Source organism: Pinus tabuliformis, chromosome 2_1 (assembly GCF_031772625.1).
Source record: "Pinus tabuliformis cultivar Carrire ecotype Pingquan chromosome 2_1, CPIR1, whole genome shotgun sequence".
Classification (NCBI taxonomy): Eukaryota; Viridiplantae; Streptophyta; class Pinopsida; order Pinales; family Pinaceae; genus Pinus; species Pinus tabuliformis.
The window spans coordinates 63,591,719-63,616,929 of NC_142299.1; positions in this window are offsets into that span (position 1 = coordinate 63,591,719).

Sequence of the window (25,211 nt, forward strand, 5' to 3'; positions counted from 1 at the left end):
TTTTCTCCCAACATCTAGAAACAATATGGTTAACCAAACCACAAAAGGAACATGGCTTATGTGGAAATTTACCATGCTTTGCATAATCAAAAGAAGTGTGATTGGAATCAGATTGATACCTTTCTCTTTCACCTTTGTTTCCTTCATGAGAAGGTGAATCGAATGAAGAAGTGGCTCCGTTCAGAACATCATCAATCTCTTCAATGATTTTAGAGCTTTCACAAATCTCTTGTTCAAGTGCATGCTTATGAACACCTTCTTCTTTCAAAGTATGTTTCAAACTATTGCATTCCCCATGAATACAATCTTTACAAACTTGAGGTAGAGAACCTGAAATGAAACTCCTTCTAGGAACTGCTTCAATTGCCTTCATGGCTTCTTTGGAACTTTCCCCATAGCATTGTCCATATCCAAGACCCAAATACTGAGGCCTTTCCTCAACCACTATTGGCTCAACAATGCCCTGTGCATGTTTTCCCAATCCTTTTCCTTCATATCCCACTTTTGACATCAACTTGGACCCTATGCCTCTTGTATGTTTTTCAAAAGAACTAGCACAAACATTCTTAGAGGAAATTGAAGACAGACTAGGATTGTTTACCTCTTCTTCAAGTTGATACTTGACTAAGGCTTCTTTGGCAACAAGGAGTTCTTTCATAATCTCATGCATCCTTTCTAGATTCATATTGCAATACGAAGTTGTCTCTCCATTTCCTGCAAGTTGTCAAAGAGCAACTGCTTCTCTTCCTTCATGGAATTCAACTGCGCTCGAAGTTTGGTGCTCTTCCTTTCATCTTCATACATTTGTTTCACCATATCCATCATGAGGAACAATTCTCACTTCATGTCTTCATCAAAGAATCTTGTGAAGGAGGAGGATTTTGAAAACTCACTTGTAGAAGTTTTCATTATAGAAATGAACAAAAGAACTTCAACAAAATTCACAAAGCTTTCAAAAATCTATTGACAAATTTATGAAATAAATGACTGTAGAGTCAAACTCTTATTCAAGCAGCCTTTGCAAACAGACCCTCTTGTGCTTCAAGGGTTTCCTTGAGGTCCTTTGGGTAAGGAGAATGCCTTCAACCCTTCTTCCTTCTTGTCCTCTCCTGGACTTAGATATCAGTAGCTTTCCTTTCTCCTTTGCATACTAAAACAACAGTTAATTTACAAACAATCAAACATTCAAATTCTTTGTACTCTTTAAACACCTTTCAAGTCAAACAAGCAACCTATTGCTCTATCAATCAAGAAACTATGCTTTGTCAATCAAGCAACTTGCTTCAATACCACCTGATCTAGAATGGGGGTCTAACAACTTGTTATGCTTACAAGAACCTCCCACTCAAATCTTAACAAATAAATGATCTAGCTTATGTATGACATTTGTGGAATTAAATACTTGAAACAGGTGTATGTTGTTTTTTTTTTAACTATTTAAGTGCATTCAGTCCATTTGTTTCTATTGATATTAAACACATATAATAGTCATATAATGCAGCAAATAAAAAACCACACATAACAGCAAATTTAAGCTAGGAGTTCACCCGAATATCGTGGGCTACATCTCCTTGAGATTTTGTCATCTTGACTTGGCTCTTTGGTATTATGGAAAATTTTCTTTTACAAGTTACACACTTAACTCCAAAGGTTATTGAACTGAACCAATGGGCTTAGAATACCATCTATATCCATTCCATGGCTGTCATCACTCTACAAACAGATCTAAGATCCCTTAGACTTGATTCTTTCAATCAATGCTCTAAGCTACCTGAGCTTCTTGATGGCACTCACTCCTTCAGAATTATTCAACTACCAATGAAACTTCTTCTACTATCTCCAGCACATATCAGACACAAACAATAGATTGATCATTTGCTCAAAATGAGCACTGCATCCCCAAACTAGCCCTTCCTCCATGGTTGGCACTAAGTTGCCTTAAACTTCCCTATAGCATCTTAGCCTTTAGAAGTCTCCAAATGATTCTGCAAATCCATGCAATGGATTTAGAAGGTTCATTACAGTCAAGAATGACTGTTGGTTCACTGAGAATGAGTGTTGGTAGCTCCTACAATTGCCTCCAACCCCTAGTAGCCCTGAGCTCCAAAATCTCCATGGATGAAAATCTCTATGAAGATGACTTCTTCAGCTTCTCTAGACTATTCCATTGGCTTCAACAGGCTCCAATTAGCCTAGCTAGCCTCTTGTTTCACTCTCTCTGGTCCTCTAAACAAAAACTACTCCTGGAGTGCATTGAAGCAATATCCCCTAGGGATACTCCATCAAAATTGGTAAACTGCACTTATCTTCAGTTAAATTTAGCATTCCGCCTAAATTATCCACTCCACTAGGCTGACCATCGGAGGTAATCGTTAACATTACCGTAATTTTTGGGCCGCACATATGTGTAGTATAAATCCTGACGGTTAGGGAGAATCCCGAGTATATCTAGGGGTCATGGTCAATCCTTCAGCTGTGGTATTGATAAGTGGGGAGTAGTATCTCATGCGCCCTAAAGGCTGTAAATGATATTTCACAAATTCACGCAAATAACCTTAGAAATCAACACATAGCACGGGAAAACCACTTTTCTCACACACTCTCGATCTGATATCAGTCATGTAAGATTTCACGCGAGATTGTGCGACAGCCATTCAATTGGATGGGTCACATTGACAATGAAGATAATCTGATTAGTTTGGTGAGCAGACGATGTGATATCCATTAGATCTGAAGAATTTAGATCAACGACGCAAATTGAATCGCTTGATAAAAGGAGAATAGGATCGGTGGTCATAACCCCCAAACCTCCATCCGATACAAAACAAATAGGCAATGTGGCCACTAGATGTTAAGAAAGAAAGTTTGACAGAAGTGATAAAGTGTTGTCATGTCTTGTCGAAGGTCACGGGTTCAATTCTGTCAGACCCCAAAAAATTTTACATAACCATTCTAGGACCACGTGGTGACCTCCAGGCTTGCCACGTGTTGGCACCTGATTGTTCTTGTATCAATATCTAATCAACGAGCCTCCATTTGTACTGTATATGTTGGTGTTCTATCCAACATTAATTCGTAAATTCAGCAATTGTGCTCATAATGACGCATAGACTTACATAAATTATAAAACAGTTGTTGTGGAGTCTACACAAAATTATGTGGTAAATGACACTTATCTGTCATATTTTTTCTCGTAATTTGACAAATAGCGCACCATGGTACAACTCTTGTACTTGTCCTAATGGTATTCTTAGACTTCAAGGGGACAGGACCCCCTCCAGCTAGATAATTCTAGTACACTAGGCAATAATCCTTATCATGACCTTGGCTCTTACATTTCAAACACCATACTTCAGTGCCAACCTCATTGTAGACTTCTTTTCCCTTCTTGAGGCTCTGCAACTCCATATTACAGCTGGAAAGTTGTGACTGAATATGTTGCACTCCCAAATTCATATCCTGAATGGGTGAGGCTTATAGTTTCATAGAAATCTCTAATGCCTCTGCTTGAGTCCCGATCTTCTGTTGTGACAGTGGCAATAAAAAATGGGGTAATAGCGAAGAAATGTACCGGCCATTGTGTTGATCATATGTGATTTTCATATTAGCCTGTTGCAAGAACCATTTCAATCTCTGATCAAAGTCCCACGCACACTCATTGACCTTCTGTTGGATCCCTTTGACCTCCATCACAGAATGGGATTGCAGCTTAGGCTTCTTGAAGTCATTACTGAGCACATTCTTCATCTCGTCCAGTGTTACATTTGGATGAGCCGAATAATAATTAATATACCATCTTAGTGCTATATCTTGTAGTGTTGTAAATAGTTGTGCTTTCTTCAATGCATCATTTGTAACATTCTATGACTTCCACACAACATTTGCTACAAACCAAAATTGTTCAGGGTATTTTGTCCCCAGACCCCTGAATATGGGCATCTTCATACCTTTGGCCATATTGAATTGTGGAGGTGGAGGTGGAGATGTAGGTGTAGGTGTGTGAGGTAGAGGTTATGGTGGAGGTGGAGAGGATGGATTTGGTATCCTTGCCATACCATACTTTACCATCTACAATGCACCTAGGGGTGTCTTCAGAACACTACTTTCTTCATCACTATCATGCATTCCCTACAAAGGACTATACTCAACACCTAAATCTAGATCCCTTTGGAATGTTTTTCCACTTCGCATAGCTCCCTTCAGATCTCTTCTAAACATTAATTTAATGGAACAACCCTTTTCTCGCAATATAGCATTTTAATCTAGGTTTTTAGGGACTTCATATACTTACCTCTTGGTCCTTTCAAAAACCATCATTCAACTTTGTTATAAATGACAGAGGTATCGATCGTGAACTCAATGATGAAACAACACAAAATATTATTAATCCAGTAATTGATAGCCCTCGTGATCTTGTTTTTTGAACCTTCTAGGTGCCTGACCAATTCTTGAGTCCAACCAATAGGTTTATCCAACTTCCACGTACCTTGATTATCCGCCAATTTAGACAACCACTGGTGTAATTCGCACGGAGAAGAGTAGAAAAAAATTCATGCTCATCTGATTATAAGTATCTATTCAACCACTCTTCCTTCGGAAGGTGCAGTTTCTTATTTTCTTTGGCTGCAAATTTATGCAACTTTCAATCTATCCACTTCGCGATTTGCTTCTTAGTTGGGAATGTTGGGTGTGGAGCCTGATTATCTTCTATAGTACTGGCATATTGGACCCCAGTTCAAAATGGGGCGGTAACGCCGCCCGTAAAATGATCGCTGTCGTGGCCCCCCCCTGGCGGGGAGTTTCGGGGGTAGCGCCCCCGAAGCTAAAAACAGCTGTAAAATTGCCTTGTAAAAGTATAGTAATTTCTAGTCAATCTGGGCCATTCATTAGGCCGATGATCTGACGATAGAACTTATGTTTAGTTTAGGGTTTTTTGCCCTAGAAGGCAACCCCTCTCTTTATATGAGGGCATTGTATTTGAGGCTGTGAGATAGATGTGTATTTGGTGAGCGAGAAACATAGAGGTGAGACTGTGAGAGAAAACAGAGGATATCACAACGGTTTTGTTGTAGGCTGTATCTCTTCATTTTGCTGGATAATAGAAAGGAAGGACTGGCTATTCGGGGTGGACGTAGCCCAAACTGGGTGAACCACGTATATCTGTGTCTCTCTTGTTTTGTGTGTTTTCTGTGTTTATATTTCTACAATATTTTATGTGTTCCATTTCTCCGTAATATATAATTTTCAAACAGGGAACCATTTATTTGACATCACATATTCCTCAGACAGATCTCAGTCTTGAAAATGGAACCATTTGTTGGCTTGAGGGGGTCTAGACCCAAGTTCAAAGTTAGCTACGCCAACCAACAAAACCCTTCACTAATGGCCCTTTCGGCACCAACTTGCATAGCACAGGCTATAATCTCACCTGAAGAAGTATTGGGGGATGAAAAAACTAGGTTTCTACATCCAGAGGTATGTGTGATGGGTTTCTATTACTTCTAGGGATTTATTCTGACCTTTGCAAACCCTTAAAAATGTAGAAAGTATAGTAACTTACAGACAACAAATTCTAACCCTGTGTCGATTGCCTTAATCATTCATATCATCAAGTAAACTAGCAGATCTATTACTTTCAAGCACCAATTAAGTGTTTCTTCATATAACTAATGAATACACAGAAAATGCATAAGCAAACAAAAAGTCACGGATACACAAATATGGCTCCAAAATAGTCTTTATTATGATCAATCCTTCTATTATAGAATATCTCCTCGCTGCACACAGAGCTTCAGGGGCCCACTCACTTAGTTGCAGACTTACCAAGGTCTTCGCACACATAGCTGTAGGAGCCTTCCCCTTCACCTAAGTACTGAAAACATACTCTTCTACCTTAGACTATTTTCCTCTACATAGATCTTAAATGACTAACTGACTTCCTATGACTTGCTATGACTCATTTATAAATCTTCTTTCGTTACAATACCATGGCTCACGAACCATGGGCAGGTCACAAAACATCTTAACTTCTAACAAAATAAGGGGCTTTGACTTTCCTAAAGCCCCTTTAGACTTCTACAACCTTCGTGCTCCACTTCCTCAAAATGTGGAGACTTTACAATGATAAAAAAAACCGTTACAAAATTGACCCCAAGGGACCTTGTCCCTACAATGCATGATGCATATGTCCTTCATCTTGAATTCCCTTGCAATAGTGGATCAACTTCTCATCCCTTGTAAGTAGCAAGTGATCAAAATACAAGACCAAGATAAACAACTTTTCATCCACCACATTGTGACAAAGGTTGGCATCTGCTTCACTTTTCGTGAATCCCAATCGACTGAGATATGTATAAATCTTAGTGTACCATGCTCGGGGCACCAGCTTGAGACCATACATGGCTCTTTTGAGTCTACACAGATGTGTCTCCCTTTCATACTACTCAACTCCTTTTGGATTCTCTATGTAAATTTATTCCTCCACAACACCTTTGAGAAAGTTTGTCTTTAGATCCATTTAATGGATCTTCCACCCCATCTGCGTAGCTAATGAAAGAATGGTTATGATCAATGAATATCTTGATATTGGAGAAAATGTTTCCTCATAGTCTACTCCCTCTACCTTAGAGAATCCTTTGGCCACAAATCTAGCCTTGTACTTCTAAATTCTCCCATCTGTTGCATGATTTACCTGTAAATCCATCTGGAACCAACCACTGACTTGTCCTTTGGTCTCGACACCACCTCCCATGGTACACCCCTTTACATACTTCCCCAAATTTCATCCCTTGCACACATCATGCTAGTGAAGGGTGCCTTTTAGGGGACCGATGGTAATCTATTGCATGATCTTTAAGGTCGCATGGTGTAAGCGTCCCATGTTCCTCTACTTGAGTTTTCCAACATATCGACTTTGCACCTTCTCTACCTTTCTACTGACTGTAGCACAATATTCCACCTCATGTTTGTACAAGTTCTTCATAGGAACCCTGATTTGCTTCACTTTCCTGGTACCCACATGTATCATAAATGATTTCCCTTTCCTGAAGATAACGTCATATATATCCTACAATACTTCTATAGATATCAAGTTCTTCCTCAACCTAGGCATGTACATAAAATATTTTAGATGAATATCGGGGTCTGAATCCCTCTTGAAGGGTACAGTTCTAGTTCCTTTGGCACTATACCATCCATCATCCCCAAGTTCTATGTGCATCTCGATATCCTTCTCCTCTAGGGTACTAAAGAATTATTTTGATCCTGTCATATGGAGTGACACATCTAAATCAAGGAACCATACACTCCCCATCACATTTCTTGGAATGCATGTGATTAAGGTGAAGTCTAATTCTAATTGTGAATCAAGTGCTTCACTTCCTGCTCCTCAAGAGGACTTCTTGTTATACTTCTTATGTGGACACGTTGTTACATAGTTCCTGGGCTCGTGGCACCGAGGAAATTTTATGTTTTTGAAGTCCTTCTTGTTTCCATTATTCTGGATGGACTCAGACTTTCTTTTGAACTTATTTCCCTTAGCTTTATTTCCCTTCCCAACCAAGGAAAAATTATCTTCCTCTTCAGCTTTGGTTGGAACTCCATCTCTGGTGTTCCTTTGAATTTCTTCCTGCACCAAATCTATCCAAAGTCTCTCTCAATATGGAAAATTTTCCATTCCATTCATAGTGTCCCCGTAGCTATGCCAAGTCTTAGGAAGTCCTAGGAGATCTAGGATCACTATAATGAAATATGCTACAGTTTCTCCATCTACCCTAAGTTCATCTCGAACCTGAGTGAACCTGGAGAGGTAATGTGGAATACCTTCTCTCTTCTGCATTCTGATATTTATGATCTTGTCTGTCAATGCCAATTTCCTAGCATCACTATTATTCTTGAGCAATTCAGTGAGGGCCTTCCATGGATTTTCTTTTCCATGTAATTTCAAGACTATGTGGTCACTCACACCCTCTAGGATGATCCTCATGGCCTTTGTTGTATCCTTCTTCCACTAAGTTGATGCTTGAACTGTTGGCATTATGGTTCAGGTGTTGTCCTTGATGGCAACCCATTCAGGTGGTAGATCGTTGTTCTTCATGTCAGCAGCAAAGATTGATGATCAACTCTTAATTTATTGAAAAATTTAAGAAGGACGCAGGTACACCTTTCAGAAAGTGCGTACCCGCAGGTAATCCATGCATAGACCGCGTCCAGGGACGCAGTCCAGCCGTTCAGAAGGTGCGTCCACCCAGTGCACACTTTTTAAGGTAGAGAAAAACACACGTGGGGGTTTATTGTGATTTACTCCTAGTATCTAGCCGACGGTATTGTGTTTTTAAGGTGTTGGCTCGTGGTATTGTTCCTTGATTTGAGGAGGATCTTGCCTATATAAAGCAAAGGAGATCATTTGGTTTGAGTATGTCTTTGGTTGAATATCTTATTGGGTGAGATCTAGTCTAAATCTAAAGAAGGCGAATCTACTGAAGGACTAAGATCTCTTTGGTGCATGATCAGATCTGTAAATCTGTCTGTTTGGGTTTCTCTTAAAGTCTTGAAATCATTCATACCCGAAGGCACGCAGGTACAGTGAAGGGAAAGTGCACCGGGACGCAGCGCCACAGAGAGAGACCTGCGTGGGGACGCAGGGCAGACCTGGCTCAGGTGCGTCCGGGACACAGTTCAGTAACGGGAGATCTGCGTGGGGACGCAGGACAGACTAGGTTTAGGTGCGTCCCTGAGGTAAAAAGACGTGGCGCGATAGTATCTCTGGGTGCGTCTTTTGAGCAACTGGACGCGGCGCGATAGTGTTTTTGGGTGCGTCCCTGCAGCAAAAGGACACAGAGCAGTTGAAGGAACAGTGCGTGGGCATGCAGTGCAGCAGAAGGATCTCTGCGGGTGGTCGCAGGAAAACAGAAGGTGAACTGCGTCTATACGCAGGCCACAGAAGGGAAAATTGCGTCTCTGTTCTGTTGATTGTATTTATCTGTTGATAAGGTGTTCTGGGTTAATTCTGTTATTGCTGATCTGATAACTGTAGTAGACAGTAACTGTTATGTACTTGATGATCATTTGATGCTTTATGAAAAGAAGTAGAGAGTTGTAGCTCTCTGCAGGTTGCAGCCTGCATACTGGTAAAGGACTGCACCAGTACAAAATCATTGTAAAAGGAGTTTCTAATTTGAAAGAAGATAGAGACATATTGCAGCAGGTGGTTTTCACCCACATTGGGTTTCCACCTTACATCTTGTGTTCTTTGGTCTGACTATCTGTTTTCTTTCTTCATGCTCATTATTTTATGGTACTGATATGCAAGAATAATTCAAAGATCAAATAAAGAATATTTGTTAAATTTCTAGATAATATTGATTCACCTCCCCCCCTCTCAGTATTATTTCCAACAATTGGTATCAGAGCAGGTCCTTCAGAGAAGCTTGATCGCTTGAAGGTAGATCGTTCATCATGAGCAACTACGAGAGAGAAGCATCAATCAGGCCACCAGTTTTTGATGGGACATACTTCAACTATTGGAAGGTAAGAGTTACTGCATATATTCAATCTCTTGGTACAGAAGTTTGGGACATTGTAGAAACAGGCTACGCTTTTCCTTCAGCTACTCCTACAGATCCAGCTGAGAAGAAGAAATATGAAACAAATGCAAAAGCAGTCAGTACTCTATTAGGAAGTATATCCCAAACGGAATTCATGAAGGCAATGCACTTCAAATCAGCAAAAGAGATATGGGACAAAATGGTCACGAGCTATGAAGGAGATGAACAGGTAAAGCGAGCTAAACTTCAAACTCTCAGGATTCAGTATGAGACTCTCAAGATGTATAATGATGAAAGTGTGGCTAATTATTTTCTTCGGGTAGATGAGATTGTTAATTGTATGAAAAATTTGGGTGAAGAAACAAAAGAGGCTATAGTAGTTGAAAAGATTCTAGGATCATTATCCCCCAAGTTTGAATCTAAAGTATCTGCAATAGAAGAAAAGGAAAATCTCTGAATTCTCACTATGTCTCAGCTACATGGAATTCTAACTGCTTATGAAATGAGAAAGGGAGGTCCATCAGACAGAAGGGAAGCTGCTTTCAAGGCATCAGGCAAAGAAGATTACTATGAAGCAAGCCATGTTCCAGAAGAAGAGGAAGAAGAATCAGATTTTGTCAGAAATCTTCAAAGGGGTTCTGGAAGGTTCAGAGGTAAGCTTCCTTTCAAATTCTTTGCTTGTGGAAGAGTAGGTCATTATGCTGCAAAATGTCCCTATAAGGATAAAGGTAAGGAACATGCTAGATGGAACAAGAAACAAAGTACAAATAAGAAAAGCTACTACACCCATGAAGACAGTGATGGTTTATCAAACAATGATGAAGATGAACAAGGTAATAAATATAAGTTGTTAATGGCATTTGAAGATGATGATTATGAGGATGATGTAGATGTGAATAACCTCTATGATGAAATTACTAGACTCAAGAGATGTATAGAAGAAAAGAATGTGATCATTGATACTCTAAAATTTCAAATTGATGAAAAGGAAAAACATCTTGAAAAACTAGAAGGTGAAATTGTTGGTCTCAGAAAAGAAATTGAGAAAACAAAAGCTATTAATCTTAAGTTTGTCAAAGGATCTGAAACTTTGGATGAGATTATCAATGTGCAGCGGTCTCCTCTAAACAAGACAGGTTTGGGTTATAATGGAGAAACCTCTCAAGCATCCACCTCAAAAAGTTATCTTGATGCGGCAAGAAGAAATGAGCAGAAGAACAATGAAGAAAATCAGGTGAAGCAGGGACGAAATACAAACAAAAACTATCAAGGGCAATCCATCTTAAGGGTGAACAAAAGCTACAACCAGCCACAGGTAAAATCTTCTCAGTTTGGCCCACGGGGGTTTGGATTGACGGTGAATGGGTGCGCTGTTAAGGCACTCCTTGTGATAGGTCACCGGTTCAAATCTCCTGTGGGTACGTAGGTTAGTCTTAATATAGAAAAAAAAAAAAAAAAAAACTTCTCAGTTTGGTTCAAGAATAGATGAAAATAGAAATTACAATCAGTTGGCAGGTAGATTCAATAATCACAGAAGCTTCTTCAATGGACAATGCTTTTCTTGCCATAATTTTGGTCACAAAGGAGCTCAATGTGTTGCATATAAAACAATCATGACTAGGGAAGCTCAAAAACAAAGAAGCATGACAGGGATTACAAAAAGGACCTATAACAACTTTTCGGCTCTTGAAAATGAAGTTGAATGTTCCATTTGCAATAATTTTGGTCATGAAGACTCTGAATGTAGGAGCAGGTTTCAGGAGAGAAAGGAACAAGAGTGGAAAAAGGAAAAAGCCTCAAGCACCAAAACATGGAGAATAAAGGAACCTCAAATAGAAAGATGTGGGATAGCATTCTATGCAGAGGGACAGGAAAATCTATGGTATATTGACAGTGGATGTTCGAAGCATATGACAGGTGATAAAGAAAAACTTGAGTCTTATTCTACTTTAGAAAAGGGAAAGAAAGTCTCTTTTGGAAATGATACTCCTGCAACTATAAAAGGAAAAGGTATTGCTCCTTTAAAAGAAAATGTCAAGGCTGGAAATTTTTTGTATGTTGATGGATTGAATCATAATCTACTAAGTGTCAGCCAGATGTGTGATCAAAGAACCGAGGTTATATTCAGATCAAATGGATGTCTTGTTCGTGATCTTGATACAGGTAAAACAGTGCTCAAAGGCAAAAGAACTCCAAATAATCTGTACATATTTGAAGAAGGACAACAACAATGCTATCTAAGCAAGGATGAAGAGCACTGGTTATGGCATCCAAGGTTGGGACATATAAGCTTCTCACAAATAAGGAAAGCATGCAAATATCAGGCAGTTCGCGATCTTCCAGATATCAAAATTCCTGACAACACCATATGAAAATCATGTCAGTTTGGAAAACAAACCAGAACTAACTTTCCAGAGAAAGAGGGATCAGCTAGCATGCCTCTTGAGCTAGTACATACAGATACATGCGGTCCTTTCAGAAAAAGGACACCTCGAGGAGAAGAATACTTGATATTATTCATTGACGATTTCTCCAGGTTTGTTTGGTTAGGACTTATGAAGCACAAAGATGAAGCATTCGAAAAATTCAAATCCTTCAAAGCTTTGGTTGAAAATGAATCTGGTCACAAAATTAAGTGCCTCAGATCCGACAGAGGTGGGGAATTTACTTCAAATGAATTTTTCGATTTCTGTGAAGAACATGGGATAAGAAGAGAATTCTCTACAGCAAGAACTCCCCAGCAAAATGGAGTTGTGGAAAGAATGAACAGAACAATCCAACAAATGGCTCGTGCTATGCTTGATGAATCAGGAACTCCCGCAAATTTTTGGGGTGAAGCTGCACATGCTGCGGTTATTATTCTCAACAAAACAAATGTCCGGGTAAACAACACTCAAACTCCTCATGAGCTCTGGAGTGGTATGACTCCTTCGGTAAAGCACTTCAAAATCTTTGGGAGCAAATGCTATATCAAGAATACTGATGAGCAGCTTGGCAAACTTGAACCTAGAGCAGATGAAGGCATTCTTCTTGGTTACTCTCCACATAGCAAAGCATACAAGTGCTACAATAAAAGACTTGGCAGAATTGTTGACAGCATTGATGTGGTGGTTGATGAGAAGGGATACATTCCTAGGCAAGTACATCGGGAAGATATCGAAGAAGATGAAGGCTACCCTCAAAGATAGAATGATGAAGAAGAAGAACCTCAAGAAGAACCAGAGGAGCAAACAAGAATAGAAGAAAAGACTCCATCCAGATATGTTCAGAAAAACCATCCAGAATCTCAGATTATGGGACAGAAAGAAGCAGGTGTACAAACTAGAAGAACAGTTTCAGAAGCCTCAAGCTATTTGGCATTACTCTCCTCGACTGAACCACAAAATGTGAAGGAAGCATGCAAAGATGAATGTTGGGTGAAAGCAATGGATGAAGAACTTGAGCAGATCGAAAAGAACAACACTTGGGAGCTGGTTCCTAGACCAAAAGATAAGAATGTTATCGGGACAAAATGGGTCTTGAAAAACAAATTGAATGAAAATGGAGAAGTAATTAGAAACAAAGCCAGACTTGTTTGTAAAGGGTACGCACAGCAAGAAGGAATAGACTTTGAAGAAACTTTTTCTCCTGTTGCAAGACTTGAGGCCATCCGAATGTTCCTTGCTCTCTCAAGTTTTCAAAACTTCAAAGTATTTCAAATGGACGTGAAATCAGCCTTTCTGAATGGAGACTTGGAAGAAGAAGTGTACATTGAACAGCCAGATGGGTTTATTCTTGGAAATGATCCAAGCCTCGTATGCAGATTGAAAAAGGCCCTCTATGGTCTCAAACAAGCTCCAAGGGCTTGGTACTACCGCTTGGACAAATATCTTCATCAACAAGGGTTCTCAAAAGGTTCAGCAGATAGCAATCTTTATATAAAAGTTGAAAATGAAAAATTACTAATTCTTGTTGTGTATGTAGATGACAATATTTTTGGCAGCAATGAAGAAGCTATGAGTCAAAGCTTTGCCTCGGTCATACAGAAAGAATTTGAAATGTCCTTACTAGGAGAACTGACATATTTCCTTGGTTTGCAAATCCAACAAAAGGAAGAAGGAATCTTTTTATCTCAAACCAGGTATCTCAAACAGATTTTGAAGAAATATGGCATGGAAGATGCAAAACCAGTATGTACACCCATGGTCACAGGATGTAGCCTCAGTGCAAATGATGAATCTGCAGCAGTACATCAACCAACCTACAGATCTATGATTGGAAGTTTACTTTATTTGACAGGTACCCGACCAGATATCATGCATGCAGTTGGAATAGTTGGAAGATTTCAAGCAAATCCGAAAGAGACTCATCTTCAGGCAGTGAAGAGAATTTTCAAATATCTTCAAGGGACTCAAAATTATGGCTTATGGTATCCTAGAGATACAGATCTTACACTTCATGCTTATACAGATGCAGATTGGGCCGGAAGCGTGGATGACAGGAAAAGCACAAGTGGTGGTGCGTTCTTTATGGGTTCCAGACTGGTATCTTGGTTCAGCAAGAAACAGAGTTCAATTGCCTTGTCTATAGCTGAAGCAGAATATGTTGCTGCTGCATCTTGTTGCACCCAACTCCTTTGGATGATGCAGACATTGCAAGATTTTCAAATCACTTGTACACCACCAATCCCTATCTTATGTGACAACACAAGTGCAATCAACATCTCAAAGAATCCTGTTATGCATTCAAAAACCAAGCACATACCAATCAAGTACCATTTTCTCCGGGAACAAGTACTTGAACAGAAGGTCAAATTGGAGTATGTTCCTTCTAAGGAACAAGTTGCTGATATTTTCACCAAACCATTGCCCAGGGACACTTTTGAATACCTCAGGCAAAATCTGGGGGTTGTTGATGCATCATCTTATTGTTGAACCTCTTCTTATTGGTGATACAGGCTCAGGGGGAGCACATAATGCATTGTTGGCATTATGGAGGATGGTTAGAAGGAGATCTTGGAAATTGCTGCAATATGTCTTTATCTCTTTCATGGTAGATTATGGTTCGTCGCTGCAGATCTGGTTCATATTCAGGAGGAGCATGATCTTACGGGGAGCATACCCTTTGCCCTTGATGTCAAAGGGGGAGAATGAAGCTGAAGATTATGAGGTTGCCATCAAGTCCAAAGGGGGAGATTGTTGGCATTATGGTTCAGGTGTTGTCCTTGATGGCAACCCATTCAGGTGGTAGATCGCTGTTCTTCATGTCAGCAGTAAAGATTGATGATCAGCTCTTAATTTATTGAAAAATTTAAGAAGGACGCAGGTACACCTTTCGAAAAGTGCGTACCCGCAGGTAATCCATGCATAGACCGTGTCCAGGGACGTAGTCCAGCCGTTCAGAAGGTGCGTCCACCCAGTGCACACTTTTTAAGGCAGAGAAAAGCACACGTGGGGGTTTCTTGTGATTTAATCTTGGTATCTAGCCGACGGTATTGTGTTTTTAAGGTGTCGGCTCGTGGTATTGTTCCTTGATTTTAGGAGGAGCTTGCCTATATAAAGCAAAGGAGATCATTTGGTTTGAGTATGTCTTTGGTTGAATATCTTATTGGGTGAGATCTAGTCTAAATCTAAAGAAGGCGAATCTACTGAAGGACTAAGATCTCTTTGGCGCATGATCAGATCTGTAGATCTGTGTGTTTGGGTTTCTCTTAAAGTCTTGAAATCATTCATACCCGAAGGCACGCAGGTACAGTGAAGGGAAAGTGCACCGGGACGCAGCGCCGCAGAGAGAGACCTGCGTGGGGAAGCAGGGCAGACGTGGCTCAGGTGCGTCCGGGACGCAGTTCAGTAACGGGAGATCTGCGTGGGGACGCAGGACAGACCAGGTTCAGGTGCGTCCTTGAGGTAAAAAGACGCGGCGTGATAGTATCTCTTGGTGCATCTTTTGAGCAACTGGACGCGGCGTGATAGTGTTTTTGGGTGCATCCCTGCAGCAAAAGGATGCAGAGCAGTTGAAGGAACAGTGCGTGGGCACGCAGTGCAGCAGAAGGATCTCTGCGGGTGGTCGCAGGAAAGCAGAAGGTGAACTGCGTCTATACGCAGGCCACAGAAGGGAAAATTGCGTCTCTGTTCTGTTGATTGTATTTCTCTGTTGATAAGGTGTTCTGGGTTAATTCTGTTATTGCTGATCTGATAACTGTAGTAGACAGTAACTGTTATGTACTTGATGATCATTCGATGCTTTATGAAAAGAAGTAGAGAGTTGTAGCTCTCTACAGGTTGCAGCCTGCGTACTGGTAAAGGACTACACCAGTACAAAATCATTGTAAAAGGAGTTTCTAATTTGAAAGAAGATAGAGACATATTGCAGCAGGTGGTTTTCACCCACCTTGGGTTTCCACCTTACATCTTGTGTTCTTTGGTGTGACTATCTGTTTTCTTTGTTCATGCTCATTATTTTATGGTACTGATATGCAAGAATAATTCAAAGATCAAATAAAGAAGATTTGTTAAATTGCTAGATAATACTGATTCCACCCCCCCTCTCAGTATTATTTCCAACATGAACATCTACAACTATTGGCTTGGCAATATTTAGCTGAGAATATTCTCATACCCCATTGTCATCTAGGATTGCTTCTGTGATTTCCTTCCAAGAACAAAATGTAGAGGTGCCCTCTAGGGCATACTCCAATCTCAACCTGATAGAAGACATCAACCTGCCTACTTCACTGAATCTGCTAATCAAAAACTCTAAATGAAAAGATCTTTTGATTGGTTTTTAGTGTGATTTCTCCTTTGATACCATGTATATTTTAAATGGATATTTCTACTACTAATGTATTCAAATTGAAAATAGGATGTTACAACCTTCCTCTTAAATACTATAGAAAAAAATCAACAATCTAGAATAACATGTATATTCATGCTTACATCAAAACCATAAGAACACAATTGAAATCACCTTCTGATTTTCTTTGGGATTCAGGACAGCGTGACCTAGCCCCCGTGCCGCCCCTATGCTGGTGCCGCAATCGCTCCTGCTGCTGTGGCTCTTGGCAGCCATGCCTAGTGATGGGGAGGCGGATCCTCCCCCCCTCCCTCTAGAAGTCATAGAATTCCAGAAAATTATCGAAGCATGCAACAAACTCCCTCCATCTGCTCAACAACAGAAATTCGTCAAGAAAAAAGATTGCATTCCCTCAGTGACCCTCCCTGAGGAAGAAACCTGCCGCTTGGCTCTGAATCTAGTTGATAGAGGGCTCATAGGGAAGTTCACCAGCCTCTAGCCATCACCCAAATCTGTAGAAGACTGGATCAAGAGAAACTGGACCCCTCTGATCAAGGAAGGAATCAAATCTTATTTGTAGGCAAAGGTTTCTTTGTATTTGTCTTTGAATCAGCAGAAGACCGGAGCCTCATCTTCAGGAACAGGCCATACTTCATGGGGCCACAAGGACTATACTTAAATAAATGGTCTCCAGATTTCGATCCAACCCAGGATGTTCGTTCTGCGATTCCAGTTTGGGTGTGGCTCCCCCATCTCCCCCTACACTAATGGAGCCAGAAATCTCTCCAAATCATCGGCAACTCCCTTGGCAAATACATTGATCAAGTCGTAATGAAAGATCAGTACTCCTGCGCCTGAATATGCATGGAAGTAGATCTGGAAGAAGTACTACCCTAAGTAATAAAACTCATAGTGGCAGGATGGTCCCATATCCAAGAGCTGGATTATGAGCAGATCCCTTTAAATGCAGACACTGTCATGGCTATGGTCAATTCACAAAACACTGCAAGAAAAAAGCGGAAGAACAGACCCACCCCCCCAAGGGAGATCAATGGACTACAATCCAGAAAATGGGCCATGCAAAAGCATCAGGGAAAGGAGCCACAAAGGGGAATAATCAAGGAAAACCCAGCAAAGAAAATGAAACCCAACAGAAACCGGATGAGACCCCAATCTCTGAAGAAGCCTCTCCATCAGAACCCCCAGAAACGGATCTGACCAATCCAGCACAGGCCGAAGAACCACAGGAAAATAAAGAGCGAGGCGGAGATGCATCGCTTGGCTCTCCTCAGGGCAGCCCCTCCAGGCCTTCGTATGCAGATATAACAAAGAAGAAAAAATTGCTAGAACCTTCAAACTCCTCAGAGGAAGAGATCTATGAGAGACCCTCGAAGAAAGCAGGCAGGAAGACCCACAAAGCAACCAGGGAGGAGGAGGAAGAGCGCCTTAAAATGCAAGGCAGCCAGTCCACAATAGAGATGACTATAGGAAGAAATACTAGAGGAAGATCCACCAAGGGAGGAATCCCAAATCCCTCGCCAGGTAAATAATGCGTATAGTCTCTTGGAACTGTAGAGGCCTGGGGACCCAACCAAAAATTGAAGCCGTCAAAGATCTGATGAAAATAGAACCCTCAGACATCCTCTTGCTCCAAGAGACCAAAATCGAAGGGCAAGCCCTCAAGGATATCAGCAAATCTAAATGGAAGAAGAACGAAGGCATAGCAGTCAGCTCAAGGGGAACCTCGGGAGGCGTTGCAACTCTCTGGTCGGAAGATCAGTTCCACCTGTCAAACTCCCATGAGACCCAACACTGGATCTTCACGGAGCTCAAGCATCTAGAAAGTAAGTTAACTATAGCCTTATTCAATTTATATGTTCCTGTTAACTATGTAGAAAAAAGAGACTGTTGGAATACTCTCTCGGCCTTCTTAGATCAACACTCCATAAATAACATTGTCCTGGGAGGAGACCTCAACTTAGTCATGAAGCCAAAAGAAAAAAGGGGGGGAAACAGCAACAGAGATCAGTTTCTCCCTTTGGAAGAGGAAATAATGCAGCAATCTTCTAGATTTTGCCCCGGTGAGAGGCAAATATACTTGGACCAATAATAGAACTGGGCCTGACCACATTGCTTCCCGGTTGGACAGATTTCTAATTCAAAGTTTCCTACTGATGGAAAACCTCCTCATATCAACAAAAATTCTCCCCAAGCTATCCTTGGATCACAAGCCAATTCATCTCCTTTTGGCCCCTGAAGAAGATCTTGGACCATCTCCCTATGCAATGCCTCCTATAAAATACTGTTTAAAATTATGGCAAATAGAATTAAACCCCTTCTTGACAAACTAATAACCAATGCCTAAGGGGGGTTCGTCAAAGGCAGACACATCTTGGACAATATCATTCAAGTGCAGGAAGCTATCCATTCCAGCAAACAGAGGAAAGAGAAGGGGATGTTGATCAAGCTTGATATGGCTAACGCATTCGACAAAGTCAACCATTCTTTTCTACTCCAAGTCCTTCGATCCTTTGGCTTGCGTCCTTAGTTCATCAATCTTATCAAAGCTTGCATCTCATGCCCCTGGATTGCCCCCATGGTCAACGGTCGCCCAACATCCTTCTTTCAAGCTCATCGTGGATTAAGGCAAGGTTGTCCTCTCTCACCTTTCTTGTACATTCTCATGGCCGATTCTCTTAGCAGGAAGCTGGCTGCGGAAATGAACACAGGTGATCTCCCAGGAATCCGAATCGCAAATGCTCTAAACCCAATAAATCATGCTCTCTTTGCAGATGACTCCATTCTTCTAGGAGGAGCCTCTACTAGAATAGCTGTCAATTTTGATGTTGTTTTAAAAAGTTATTGTAGAGCTTCAGGAGCTGTGATAAATGATAGAAAGAGTTCGATCTTCGGATGGAATGTGAGCCAACATAACCTCAATAATATAGCCCAGATCCTAGGATTTGAGTGCTTCGCACAATGGGACAGCATCAAATATCTCGGCTTACCCCTCACATCTAGAGTCAATAACAGATCTCTGTGGCATGGCATCATTAGCAAAATTAAAGACAAGATCACTTCCTGGGGAGGATATTGGCTAACCAAGGGAGGGAAAATTATCCTTCTTAAATCCGTCTTATCTGCTCTTCCCATTTATCAAGCCTCCTTTCTTCTGGCCCCGAAACACATTATGGAACAGATCTCTTGTCTTCTAAGAGACTTTCTCTGGAAAGGAGGAAGAGGCAATCACAATAAAATTCATCTGGAAAACTGGGATCTATTCAAGCTGCCAATCCTGGACGGTGGGCTTCAAATCAGAGATCCTGCTCTTTCTAACCTGTCACTTGGATGCAAGCTTCTGTGGAAAATATATTCAGATCCCACACACCAAGTCAGTGAAACGTTCATCTCAAAATATGCACAGGGGATCTCCCTCAGGCACCTGTCAGAAAACAATACAACAGCAGGCACACACACCTGGAACTCTGTAGGAAAAGCATAAACAACTTTAGTAAACATCTATACCACATCCCGGGCAATGGGGATAAGAACATTCTCTGGAAAGACCGCATCATGAACAGTCCTCCACTCAACTCCCACGCATAAATCCAGGACATCATAAACTGGCTCCACGATGCAAGAATAAGAAAGTTGAACGATAAATCTGAGTGGGACAACAGAGGAAATTGGATCGAATGGGCGATCCCTCCTGTGCCAGTGCAGTTTCAATACCAAATCGAAATTCTCAAATCACTGCTCTTAAATGCAGCGCCGGTACACCGCAACATCGCAGACAGATGGGGGTGGGGTGAAACTGGGTTTTATACGCCATCTTTGGGTTACTCTGCCCTGCAGATTAAAAAAGACAGACTGAGAACGCCATCGTTCTGGAAACAGGTATGGAGTGCCAAGGGACTTCCCAAAGTTAATTTCTTCTTTTGGATCCTCATGCAGAATAAACAGCTCACAGGGGACAACTTGTCAAAACGAAACTTTGTTGGGCCTCATAGATGCGCAATGTGCAGAAACTCAGGAGAAACAGCCTCCCACCTGTTTATTGACTGCGTTTTTGCCAAAGAAGTTTGGTCATTAACTCTTCTTGGACTGCCCGCCTCCCCGCCCCATCACAGCTCCATTGCAGACCTTTTTTCTGAATGGCTTCAATACTACCCTCAACCCATCCCAAATAAATCCTTGTGGTTTCACATATGGCTTTCCATTCCCAAATTTGTATGCTGGGAAATTTGGCTAGCCCGGAATGACTTAATTTTCAATAATTCCTCCCGCTCTCCTGCTAAATCCGCCTCAATTGCTAAAGCCCTTCTTATTGAATCTGTCCTCCAGCATCCCCAAATCTCTGACTCCTCCCTTCTCCCCTCTGAAAAGGCTTGGCTGAACCTCCACAGCCCTCATCCCACTAGCAAAGTCCGTTCCCTTCCCCCTCCCCTCCCCTCTCCTTCTTGGAAAATCAGAGAATCTGAAGCTGCCTTTCAAAACTGGTGGAAGATCCAAAACACAACTTCAATCTTCTTTGACGGTGCCTCCAAAGGAAATCCGGGGGCTGCGGGAGCTGGAGGAGTCATATACTTCACAGACAATCTCAGAAAGGTCCATTTCTGTTGGGGGCTCGGCATTTCCACAAACAATCAAGCAAAGCTTCTTACCCTCACAAAAGCCTACCAAATAGTCCAGGATAAAGGCATCAAAGAATGCCAAGCATTCGGAGACTCTGAAATCCTCATTAGGAAGATCAATTCAGATGACCAGTTCAACAATGCAATCCTCAACAAGTCTCTGAATAGATTAAAGCTAATCCTGCAAGATTTCACCTCCTTCAAAATATACCATATCCTCAGAAGTCTGAATAGGGAGGCAGACGAAATGGCAAACAAAGGTTGCCTCTTAGCACCGGGAACTCTCAACTACAATGGCAACAACGCTAATTCATATTGCATACCTTAGCTCAAGGGTAGATCAGAATAAGAAGCAGGAAGCATGGATCATAACACACTGAACATGTACGAGAGGAATATGACTGTTATTTTCGGCATATCAACTGTAACAGGGCACAGCAAGATGTGTACAGGTAAATCTGGGGAACTTTCTCCATCTCAAACTCTATCACACAGGGAAGTAGCAGCTAGATAAAGATGGAGGCCTGCAAATGCTTATTCAAGGAGATCGGAACAGAGGAGTCTCTCTCTGTAAATGCCAAGTCTTTCCTCCATCGATTCTGAAGGCGGCATATGCACCTCACCTCGACAATCATATGGATTTTGCCGACACCCACTATGTTGACGTTTCTGCATTCAGAAAGGGACCGGATGGAGGACTATGTAAAAGAATACTGTTGGACAGTTCTTTGCCGACGCCATTGGGTTCGGTTGGAGGGCTCCACAACTGATAGCAATGGCCTGATACCGAAAACAATCGTCTACAGTGGGCAGCAACCCAAAATGTGCCAGAATTTTCAGCTAAAGCCACTGCAAACCTTGTCTTTATGTCGGAAAATGAGCAGAGCCCTGAGAGGTTTCCAGGCATTTCTTAGGCTTGCGGAATCTCCTAAGGCGGGAAAAATGAAAGGAAAGCTATGTAAAATTGGTTGAATAGGCCTTGGTCCAAACAGATTTCTTAATAAATTATATCCATTGCAGTTAAAAAAAAAAAACCATAAGAACACAATCATTCACTAAGGAACCCAATTGGGAAAAACCCCTTCGTTTCTTTTCATTAATTAGATGAGACTAAGAAACTATTACAATTGCTTTCTTCAAGTATGAAGCACACCCTACACTTGTATCTTGTTCTCCTACTGATTGTCTTGCTTTTTCCAACACTTAGCCAATTCTTGGCCTAAACTTGCTCCTATTTCATTGCATAATTTAGGAGAAATTGCACTCCTAGATAATAGGTATTTTCCTATTTCCTTGTTCAATTCCCAAGGAATTTATCACCTACTTAATTATCTAGCCTGTACACTCAACTAGTATACAATTAATATTTACAATGTGCCTTTCACATCCACTCCAGTCAAGTAATTCAAATGTCATGCATTCATAGGCTATATTTAGTATATTGACTAGTTAACTGATAGATCACTGAGTTAAACTACTCAACGAGCTTTTAACTGACTCAACTGAAGACTTGAGCTCTATTAACTGAGATCAACTATACATAATTGAATTAGATTTCTAATTATTAGCAATCAGTACATTCAGAACTCTACTTCTATCCTTTAACTTGAATGAACTAAGTTAAATAAATGACAAGATAATGTCACTCAAGATAAATACATCCAAGTCATCTGTTGATGTGGAAATTTGATTTAACTCAATTTGACTAAGGCAAAAGCCAAATTCAGCTTTCTTGCTACACTTTTCAACAAATTATGCTAGGATTTGATCTTCTTCTTCTTTCTTTGCATGTTGTTTAAATAGGTAGAATGTAAGTTTTAATAGCAAAGACACTTAATCAAAGGATTTTAGGTGAACCATTTAGAGACACCCTAGATATAGGAATAAAGGCTCATTTCTAGAGAATATAACTATGGTATCCTCTATCTACTACATGGAAAGTAGATAAGAAAGTTATCATTGAAACTGAAAATTGTGGACCATTGAAAAGTTATTATTGAAACTGGAAATTGTCGAACATTGACTAGTCAAAACCTATCCATTTATACTCAATTTGAGCATGCCCATTATTTAGTTTTCCATATCATCCAAAAGAATACCCAATGCCTAATAGGAGGGCCCAAATTAAAGGATTATAAAATGGCCACTTTCAATAGTGGAGAGTGCACAACATCCTACGATAGGTTACTGATCAACGATACTTTGATGTAACACTCAATACAATGATGGTACATGCATTATTATGACTAGTAATGGGTTTAAGGTCATCACAAACATTGACATGTTCCCATAAGTAGTTTCCAAGTAGTAACAATGTCACAAGAATAAGTCGGTTAATGGAGGACTAGTTCATGACACCTTGATGATTTTATCTTATGTTGTCGATAAACTCCTTTGCATACTTCTAATGTTAAAATAATTAAAAACAATTATGAAGTAAATGCCACATGTATTTTTAAAGGTGATCAATGATGATTACCAACAACTTATGAAATGCTAAAATTTTCAAGTGTGTGGAACTTTATGAATGCTCTTTTTTTTTTCTTTTCCTTTTTTGTATCTAGAGGAATCGACAAATGGGTCAGGATCATACTCGCTTAATAGAGGGTCAATTCCAGTTGTCACAAATATACCTCTAGTTGAACCCTTGTATGTCCCAACACACAACCCACATGACCAGGCAAGGGAATTTGAACCTTAAACCACATTATTCACAAGGACTTCATATCACGATGATTGCAAATCGTGTTGCCCATGTCTATGACACGTTTTCTTTTCCATTCGTGATTTTTGAACACTTAATACTATAACATATATCCTCCATCTAATACAACAAACCTTTGCATGAAGTAGACGTAGGGTTTTGATAATGATATAAAATGATGCAATGTAGGATGCCTGGAGGAAGATGAGTATTGACAACCTATATGAGAAGAATGTGTAGTAGACTATGTAACTCCAAAATTTTCCAAAGTTTTAAGGAAAAAAAGTTATAAAAATACGTTTCTATGGACCTTCATTCAAGGGGCTTGGTTGGATGAACTTCCAAGCAAGTTTGAAAGACGTTATTTGAAATATATTTTAAAGTTCATATATAATGAGTTTCTGGAAATACTCCCATATCCTACCCTTCTAGACATGGTAAAGGCATATGAGGAAGTTGATTAGGAAAAATGGCAAGAGATGGCTTTCAGAAGATTTGATATTAAATAAAATCTTTAGAGAAGATGGTTATTTATTAAGTCTCAATCAACCATCATAAAATCTTAATGTTGTAGATTCATTTATCATATTTATGCACTCAATATTTTGGTACTTTCTTCCTAAGTGCAAGATTCAATGTTGGTATATATAATGCAAGTTGCATTCATCTCATGGTTCATGTAACCATCAAGATGTGCAATGTATCTTCACTGATGAAATTGTTCATCTCTTTAATAAATGGGTTTATTTCTTCCTTGAGAAATGTTTCAATTAAAATAGATATTACAAAGTGTTTTATGGAGACATCAGAAAGGAAAATGGATAAATTTGACCTTGATTTTGTTGTATTGCAAAATGAAAATTTATAAATTCACCACAACAAAGGAATATTCTTGAACTATAATGTTCATATAAAGGAACTATGAATGGAAAAATGTGGGATAAATCTCTAATTGGATATACTAATAACCTTTGCATTGATGAACAAGTTCTTTCATTATTGGAAACAAAATCCCCATAGTAATTTCTCACTACATAAAAGTAGGATGTGAAGGAGGTTTAAAGATTATACCATCGAGCCACACAATAAAACCAAATCATTAATGAGTCTATCTATAACAAAGTTTCACTTTTGCATTTATTGGATCACTATGTGAAATGACACTTTGTGCCTTCCATATATTACAATATGGATAAATGAATACAAGGTGGAGGAATATTAATTTATACATTGAGCAAATGTCACTTTTCCATGTATTAGACCACTATGTTAAATGAGACATTTCATCTCAAATATATTACAATATGGATAAATTAATACATAGTGTAGGAATATTGATTTATACAATCAAATTTATCCACCATGTCTAATGTCACATTTTAATGTATTGGATCTACCAATATGTTATATGAGACATTACACAAATATATTAGAATATGGATAAATGAATACAAGGGGGAGGAATATTGATTTTTACATTCAAATTTATCCACAAAATCTAATGTCACAATTCATTAAGGCCATTTGAAATGTTCAGAAAGGTGATGTGCAATTCAT